Raw genomic sequence first — 9,538 nt, 5'->3', positions numbered from 1 at the left:
CCTAACCAGATGTTTGAGGTTAAAAAGGGGGGTTCATATTCTTTGACCAGCTACTGAACTTTTCACTAAACGTTTGACACTCGCAGGGGCATGTCATAAACAAGCTTAGATGTTGTAAAAGCCTTAGATGTTTAATTACGCATGTCTGTTTTAATTGATAGATAACACGTCACAAGAGTTACAGACGGAAATTCAAAGAGCCTCCCCGAAACATACCAGTTAGATATTTGTGCAAGCATTCGTGTGTGTTTTAACTGTTATACCAAGTTAAGCTTGACAAAAATAAAAGAGTAAATAAAGGAATTACTAAATTAAGTGTGAATAACTAAACTAAACTAAAATAAAACAAACATTTTTCCTCTGGCTTAGAGGTTATTGTTTAGAAGAAAACTTGTAGGTTGTAGGCTATCCTAATTTTAAAGTAAAAAATGATGGTCTAATGTTAAAACAGACAGAATGTTTTCATCAATTAAGAAATGATATCGATTTATTAAAAACACTACTTTGTTTAATTATTTTAACATACATTTAAATCTATCTCCGGTGTTAGGGGCGGGCTGTAGGTGTGGCCTGAGAGGTGCGCTCCTGAGCTCATTCCGTGTTTTGACAGCTGCGTGTGAGGATGAACTGACGGAAAACATGGTAAGACGAGAGGGTCTTTTTATTTTTGTTTAAGTTGTGAAAAACTCTAACTAGTTTTAATTTGTAATGGTAGAGTGCAACATAGACTTTGCCAAGTATCTTATTGCTTAACGGTCTGATGTTTTTTTGTTTTTGTTTTAGATGGTAAGATAAGTCAGCATTTTTTCTTTCTTTTCTAACCGGTAACAAACTCTCAAACTTTTAAAAACCTAACTGCTGTATTGTTTAATGAACGTATCTGACACTTTTTGTTTTAGATCACGGTGAGATGTCAGCATTTTTTATTTTATTTTCTAACTGGTAACAAACTCTAAATAGTTTTAAATTGTAATGGTAGAGTACAACATAGATTTTGATTACTGATGCTTAACGGTCTGATATTTTTGGTTTTAGATCATGGTGAAATAAGTCATCATTTTTATTTTATTTTCTAACTGGTAACAAACTCTCAAACTTTTAAATTGTAATGTTACAAGATTTTTGACTGCCACATACTGTTTGACGAACTATCTGATACTTTTTTTGTTTGTTTTAGATAGATGCGGCCTAGTTTTCTTTTTATTTTCTAACTTGTAACAAACTCTAACTTGTTTTTAAATTAACAACACTTAAATATTCGTCTTAACCCGTTTTTCTAGAAAACACAGTCATTACATTGTTTATATACCGAGTATGTTTGATGTTTTTCTTGAAATGTATGTGTGTGAAAACTTTAATAAAAACGTCCCTTATCCCCATTTAATAATCATACCACGTTTCACAATTTAAAGTTTAAAGCACATAGTTTTGAACAGTTTCAATGAACCCACACAAAAAACACTTTCCCAAAGTAACATAAACAGATGGCCGGTTAGATGGGGTGGGGGGTGTACAGAAACAGGTGTCCATTTATGGTAGGAGGAGGGGGGTTTATGAGGGGCAATAAATCAAACTTTTTGTCATATAGGACCCTATACTCTTTCTCCTGTGGGCCCACATATAAAAATGTACATACAGCTGTTTTGGCAAAATTATTGATTTGTCTTAGTGTCTCGTCAGACACCCTCTTTCACTTCATACAACACCATCATTCAATAGATTAATTTGTTTAGAATAATAGGCTTAGGCATTGTGCACTTGAGAGAGCCAATTATAATTTCTCAAATGTCACTTGTTTGTCTAATTTAGATTTTAGACAAATATTTTTTTGTTATTTCTCATGAGCTACTTTGAGAAGAGGATTGGAGATCTCTGCATAATCTAGGATCCATGGCCATCAACATTTCCATCTTGTTATCCCCAGTGATGACAGCATATGTGATTTCACGATTTTGGAGTAATTTTTTAAAATTATTATTTTATTCAATTTAGCCCTAGAAAATTACTATTAAACGAAATGGAGTGACCAATATTTTTATTTTATCAGCCATATTCTTTTCTATTAGACATCTTGACTACCCTTTTTTTTCTTTTCATAGAGTTCAGCATTGTTGTCAATAATTCAGTTGTGCATTTCCCCCTTGTTGGTTAATGAAATAGCCTTCACTATGCCAAATCCAGCTCCATTTTTATCTGATTGGTGAGTCAAGCACTCACTTCTGTCTGTCAAAATGTCTTTTTCTTTAAGACATAAGGCTGGACTGGTACCTATTGAAAAGCAGATTGAGAATGTTAGTTAAAACACAAAATTCAAAGAACTGCTATGAGACCAGTGGATAATCAAGATTAATATAGTTAATAAAATAATTAACAAAATATGAAGCAGTCTCTATAGTGAGTGATCATTATATATGTAGCACCTGTCCACGCAATGGGAAGGGATGGAAGTCCTTCTGGTTAGATCATCAGCCTGTTGAAGCTGTTTGGCTGTTGCACTACATCACCAAGTGTACTGATGATGTAACAGTCTCAAAGACCATCACTGTCCGGGCCAACCAGAAGGCGTGGATTACAGGGGAGGTCTACAGACTCCTGAAGGCTCGGAACGCTGCCTTCAGAGCTGGAGATGAGGTGGGCCTGAAGACAGCTAGGGCCTATCCCGCAGCATCAGCGAGACTAAAAGACAGTACTCCAGGAGGATAGCCCATCGTTTCAGCGACAGCAGAGACACTCAGAGCCTGTGGCAGGGGATACAGACCATTACGGACTACAAGCCCCCACCGCGGACCTGTGACGGCAATCTCCCTGCTGAACGAGCTGAACGCCTTCTTTGCTCGCTTTGAAGCACAAAACAGCACCACTACACAGAAGACTCCACCTCCTCCCAGCGACCAGGTGATGACGCTGTCCCCAGACACGAGCCAACGCCCAGGAAGATGCAACACTTCTAGTTGAGTGAGCTCGCAGCCTGAATGGGCAGGGCCCCCCCTGTGCCTGATAAGCCAGGGTGATGGCATCCACAATCCAGTGGGCCATCCTCTGCTTAGAGACGGCATTCCCCTTCTGCTGGCTATCCGTAACAGACAAAGAGCTGGTATGAGGTCCTGAAGCTTTGTGTCCGGTCTACATAGCACCTTAATACTCAGACGGGACAGAGCAAAGCCAGGGCTGGGTCTGCCTCCTCCGGGGGCAGCGCTTGCAGGCTCACCACTTGGTCTTTGAAGGGTGTAGTGGGAACCTTGGGCACGTAGGCCTGGGCCTCAGGATTACCTGGGAGTCAGCCGGCCCAAACTCTAGGTCCGAATCGTCAACCGAAAATGCGTGCAGGTCCCCTACCCTCTTGATGGAGGCCAGTGCAAGCAGAAGCAGAGTTTTCAATGAAATTAACTTTAGCTCAACTAAATGCAAAGGCTCGAATGGGCCCTGCTGTAGTGATTTTAGCACTAGAGACAGGTCCCAAGAGGGTATAGAGGGGGGCCGGGTAGGATTCAACCTCCTGGCCCCTCTAAGGAACCTGATGACGAGGTCATGCTTACCTACGGACTTCCCATTCACCGGGTCATGGTATGCAGCACTAGCAGCAACCTGGACTTTGAGGGTGGAGGGAGCCCAAGGGCTCCAGCCCTTGCTGCAGAAAGGAAAGCACGATTGCGGAATCAGAGGGTATAGAGGGGGGCCGGGTAGGATTCAACCTCCTGGCCCCTCTAAGGAACCTGATGACGAGGTCATGCTTACCTACGGACTTCCCATTCACCGGGTCATGGTATGCAGCAATAGCAGCAACCTGGACTTTGAGGGTGGAGGGAGCCCAAGGGCTCCAGCCCTTGCTGCAGAAAGGAAAGCACGATTGCGGAATCGGGCATCTCCGGGGGTCTTCTCGGCGAGAAACGGTAGCCGACCAAGATAGGTCTCAACCCACCGCCTTTCTTGGGTACAATAAAGTAAGGGCTGTAAAACCCCGACCTCATATCGGCTGGAGGGACCGCATCTATCGCATCCTTTGCCAGTAGGACTGCGATCTCTGCCCGTAGAACAGGGGCATCGGCCGCCTTCACTGTAGTGAAGCGGATACCGCTGAACTTGGGTGGGCGCCGGGCGAACTGAATCGCATAGCCGAGGCTGATGGTTCGCAGAAGCCAGCGAGACGGGCTGGGTAGCGCTGACCAAGCGCCCAGAAACTGTACAAGCGGGACCAGCGGGACCACAGCCGTACCCGCAGTGGGGCATCGAGATGGAACACAGGGACCCAGCTCCGGCAGCTTGTGAGCGGGCCGGAGAGGGGTGTGAGTTTGGGGTGCAAGGCTCACCTGGTTCCACGGGTTGGCAGAGTAGGTAGGGCCTTTGTTGACGCTCTCGAACCGCCCACTGCTGCTGTCTGGCGAAGGAGGAGGATGAGTGAGGTCCAGCGTTAGTCCGTCCGCAACTCTCCGTGCCCTCCTGGGACCCAGAGATAAAGGAAACTGCTCTCTTGTTGAGAATTTGGGTAAAATGAAACAAAAGATTCTCCGCCCGGCCCTCCTCCGGGTTAGGGAGTGGTGCATTCACCATCTCCCGAAGAGCAGATCCTTCCATCTCTGGGTCGCCTGTCTCAGGGCCGCTTGCTTCTCTGCTTGCCGGCAGGTTTGCCGGGGGCCTGGACAGGCGGGGCGGTCCGCCCACGGCCAAACAGGCTGGGGCACTGCAGCCGGTGGACGGATGGAGGCAGCAGCTGCCCACCAGGGCAGGATGTGTCGGATCGCCTCAGTCTGCTTCTGGGCAGCCGAGAACTGCTGGGCAAAGCTCTCGACTGCGTCGCCGAAGAGGCCGGTCTCGGGCACAGGGGAATTGAGGAACCTTGTCAGTGTCCCTCATGTCTGCCAGACACAGCTAGAGATGGCGCTCCTGGACCACAAGCGTGGACATCGCACGACCCAGAGAACTCGCGGTGACCTTCATCACACGGAGCTCTTTCAGAACTTCCGGATCGTGACCACCCTCGTGCAAGTCCTTCAGTGCCTTAGCCTGGTGCACCTGCAGTAACGACATAGCGTGTAAGGCGGAAGCAGCTTCCCTGCAAGCCATATAGGCACTGTCGGTTAGACCAGACGAATGCCTACAGGCCCGGGAAGGAAGTATCGGGTCTCCCCGCCAGGAGGAGGTGGACTTAGGACACAATTGCTCCACTGGGGGGATCGCCGAATACCCCTTCGCTGCACCGCCGTTGAGGGTGGTGAGGGAGGAGGAGCCCGCAGGCCGGTTTCTGGCAGTAAAAGGTGCCGTCCACGACCTGGTGAGCTCGTCATGCACCTCCGGGAAGAAAGGCACCGGGGGGGGCGCTGAGAACCAGCGCGAGCCACCCCGAGAAACCAATCATCCAGCCTTGAAGGCTCAGGATGCGGTGGAGGTTTCCACTCGAGCCTGACCCTTTCAGCGGCCCGGGAAACCATAGCTGTCATCTCCGGATCCGATTCAGGCTTTGCCACCGTCCCGGAGGGCGACAGCGTGGCCGAATCCTCATCGGACAGCTCTCCCTCCTATGCTGAGATCGACATCTGGTCGGGGGGAGGCCCACTGGATACCGCTGGTAGAGAAATCTGCTCTTTTTAGGAAATGCTCTTTTAGTGCTCAGGCGCACAGGGGAGATGGCCGCTTTGCAACACGACAGGGGGTAGTGCAGCCTGAAGTGCGGAACCCAATCGACACTGGAACGACCACCGCTGAAGCACCGTCCCACCGTCCATGTTACAAAAGAAATTGTCAAGTTGAGTCACCTTTATTTATATAGTGCTTTTAACAATACAGATTGTGTCAAAGCACTGTACAGTATCAAATAGGAAAATAGTGTGTCAATTATTTAAAATGACAAGATTAAACACTAAATTTTCAGTTCAGGCATTTCATTATTGAATTTAGTAATGTCAAGGTCCAGCTCGGTTCAGTTTAAATAGTGTCTGTGCAATCAAGTCGACGATATCCCTGGAAATGAAGTGTCCTCGAATTGTGAAGACTGTTTTGTCCATACTGTATATAATAAAAGTCAATGGTGATCAAAATAGAGCTTGATTTGTTTTCCTCTGCCTTTCATTACTGTGGACAAAAGCATTTTCTTTTTTTTTTTGTTTCATGAAAGAAAGGAAATCATGAAGGTTAGGAATAACATGAGGAAGAGTAAATGAACAGAAACTAAATGTGTGAAAGGTTTAAAGCACTAAGTTTCTAAACGAAACGTTAAATTTGACTGGTCACATTATTGAAACTACAAAACGTGCTATTAATGATTATTAACAAGGTTTATAAAACACAAGCTACACATACAATATCTTAATAATCTCTAGATATTAGTCAAATAATCCATAAAAAACAGGTGCATACCCATACTGTACATGTGGTGAACGAAGTTCGAGGTCATGCTCGGGTTGCAAATTGTGCATACCCCAAAATTTGTTTCGTAGATTCTCTCTACCCCTATATTGTTCTGTGTTTGCACAGCGTCATGCAGCGCCACATAGATCTGACCAGAGGCCTCTGTGTAGGGGCGATTCTAGGATTTTTTCAACGGGGGGGCACAAGAGGGGCCACAACTAATACAGAGGGGCCAATCTTATATTGTGTATTTATATGTTGACCTGTTGCTATCTGAATCATTTAAAGTTCAGTAAACTTTAAAATCAGCAATAAACAGATACCTTATCAATTGATAGCATTTATTCACTGCTGTAAATCAGAACAGTCAAATACAATTCGTATGAACTTTTCACGTTTAAGAAGTGAAAAACTGTAATAACAGAATCCAATCTATGAATAGAGAGCAACTCACAAAAATAATAAAACTCAACATTAAGTTATATAAACTTTACACAAATCCTCAGAACAAGGGCAAAACAAAAAGTCCAGGTTTCAGAAAATAATAGAACAGCTTTATTTATACAAATGCACAGTTCTATTAATCATTCATATAATAAATACACAATTAAGGAATTAACAACTTTATAAATTAAATAGAATAATAAAAAATAGTTTATTTATAGTTTTATCCACATCCTATTCAATTTGCATACCAGCAGTTGCAGCAAATTTGCATTGAAGAATTGACAAAATCTAAATATGACAAGGCTATAACTAAGCTTTGAACATACTGATTGTAAAATATCATATATCCATACCTAATGTTAGATATTATCTATTTTATCTATGCATATCTTGTATAAACAGTTATTTTAGTATTATTTACTTATATTACAGTGTGCATAATTTTTAAATTGATATTCTGATCATATTTTTCCAAGCACATTTTACCAGTAACTACTATTAATTGTGTTTAATCATTTATAAGTGATACATAATTGTCCATGAAAGCTGGAAGTGAAAATCTCCTTATATTCAGGTGTGCATAATTATTAGGCAAATTTACTTTTACAGATAAAATGAGCCAAAAAAGAGATTTAACTCAGACTGAAAAGTCAAAAATGATTAAATGCCCATGAGAAGGCTACGATACTAGAATTTTCAAAGTTAAGGCATGACCGTTGGACAGCTAAATGTTTATTGGATCAGCAGGGTCAGAAAAAAACAGGTTGAGAAGACATATGTTAACTGCAAAAGAATTAAGAATTAATGTGAAGAATTAGGTGTGAAACCATCAGGAACCTTTTAGTCTCCAGCACCATAATTTTCCAGAACTGCAACCTTCCTGGAGTCTCCAGAAGTGCAATGCGTCAGATTCTCAGAGACTTTGCTTTGGTAAAAAATCCTAACAAATGACCCTGACTTAAGAATAACAAGCTGAAGTGTTGTGAAATACATGAAGATTGTTTTTTTTATAGGCTTTATGGACAGATAAGTTGAGAGTGACTCTTGAAGGACCAGCACCACATCCTCTTGTACCACTATTTTAAGAATTTATCTTCCAGAATCTGGCAGTACATTTTGGGAGTTCATTTGTCCTCAATCTCTGCAAGACAGACTTTTCAGGATAAGAGATGGACTAAAAATGAACTCCCAAAACGTCTCAGGTTACTTATGTAACCATGGTTCCCTGAGTAGGGAACGAGACACTGCGTCCTCTAGGGGTCGCTATGGGGAACGCCTCGTCGTGACCCATGTCTGAAGCATACATTGAAAAAACACCAACTCGTTGGCCGGCGACAGCCATGACGTCACTACCGGTGCGACTATAGTATAAATAGGCGCTGGGAGCACACATAATTCACTTCTTCGTCTGAAGCTTGCATCTGCAGCATGGCCCCTACAGACCCCAAGTAGCAACACCCTGATAAAGTAGGTATCCAGAGGATACATGGGAGGAGTGGTGGCCAAGGCGGAACCGGGGTTTTAAACCACTCAGAAAGAGCACGAAGCTGTTGCGCGTAGCTCTTACCGTACAGGATTTTAGAAAAGTGGGCAAAGCATAATGTGCACACTTACCACTTATGTGGATTTTAGAAAGTGGGAAAAGCATAACGTGCACACTTACCAGCTATGTGAATTTTAGAAAGTGTACAAAGACTTTACGTGCACACTTACCATAACATGGATTAAAAAATACCGTTCTAAGGGGTTCTCGTGGCACTCTGAAAGAGCAGCCCATAGATGGAAAAGGCGCATCCCAAAATGCTATGTTTGAGAAGTCATCAAGTCAATCTATGGCTATAACGCTGGAGTGGCAGTAAATCTGTAGCTGAGGGAGCAAACATCCAGCTCTCAATCGAGAGGGAGCTCGACCTACAGCATGTTCCAATGGTGGAACAGCTAGCAGTTATTTAGCTGAGGGAGCAACACACCCAGTTCTCAGTCGAGAAGGGGGCTCGACCTACAGCAAGTTCCAATGCTGGAACGGCTAGCAGTAGTTTACCTTGGCTGAGGGAGCACAAACCCAGCTCTCAACGAGAGGGGGCTCGACCTACAGCATGATTGTAAAATCAGAAGGGTAAGCGTACTACAAGCTAGCCAAACACTCAGCGCATCAGGGAGGTAGAGGAAGGGCCTAAATCGCCTGATGCTGCTGGTTCCAGGTGTTCTGGAGAAACAGAGAACTCAAACTTCTCATGTGAGAGGAGAACTCCGAATTCAGAGGAATAGCGTTGCTCATTCCAGGTAACCCATTGATAAAAAGGGCAGCACTGCTCAATACTACCACGAGGACAGCCCATGGAGCGAGGAATCCAACTCCTCAGAGAGGATTAGCGCTCAAAAGAAACACCATACTGCCAATAACCCTCAATGCTGAGGGGAGCGATGCTTCCAGAGTGTGTCGATAGAGATACACTAGTTGAGTGGAGCCCAAGGTCTAAACCAAGAGGTCAAAAGGGAATGAGGTCAATAACATGTAACCCTTACCATACAGGATTTCAGAAAAGTGGGCAAAGCATAGAGTTTTCCAAGCATCTGTTTGCAGATACCCGGAAGTACTTTAAGTGGAGCCCAAGGTACTGGGGTCTAAACCAACTCAGAGAAAGGGAACGAGGTCAATAACGCGTAACCCTTACCATACAGGATTTCAGAAAAGTGGGCAAAGCATAGAGTTTTCCAAGCATCTGTTTGCAGATACCCGGAAGTACTT

This window comes from Sinocyclocheilus grahami, unplaced genomic scaffold (assembly GCF_001515645.1).
Source record: "Sinocyclocheilus grahami isolate Dianchi unplaced genomic scaffold, SAMN03320097.WGS_v1.1 scaffold2061.1, whole genome shotgun sequence".
NCBI lineage: Eukaryota > Metazoa > Chordata > Actinopteri > Cypriniformes > Cyprinidae > Sinocyclocheilus > Sinocyclocheilus grahami.
This window is presented reverse-complemented; position numbering follows the sequence as displayed.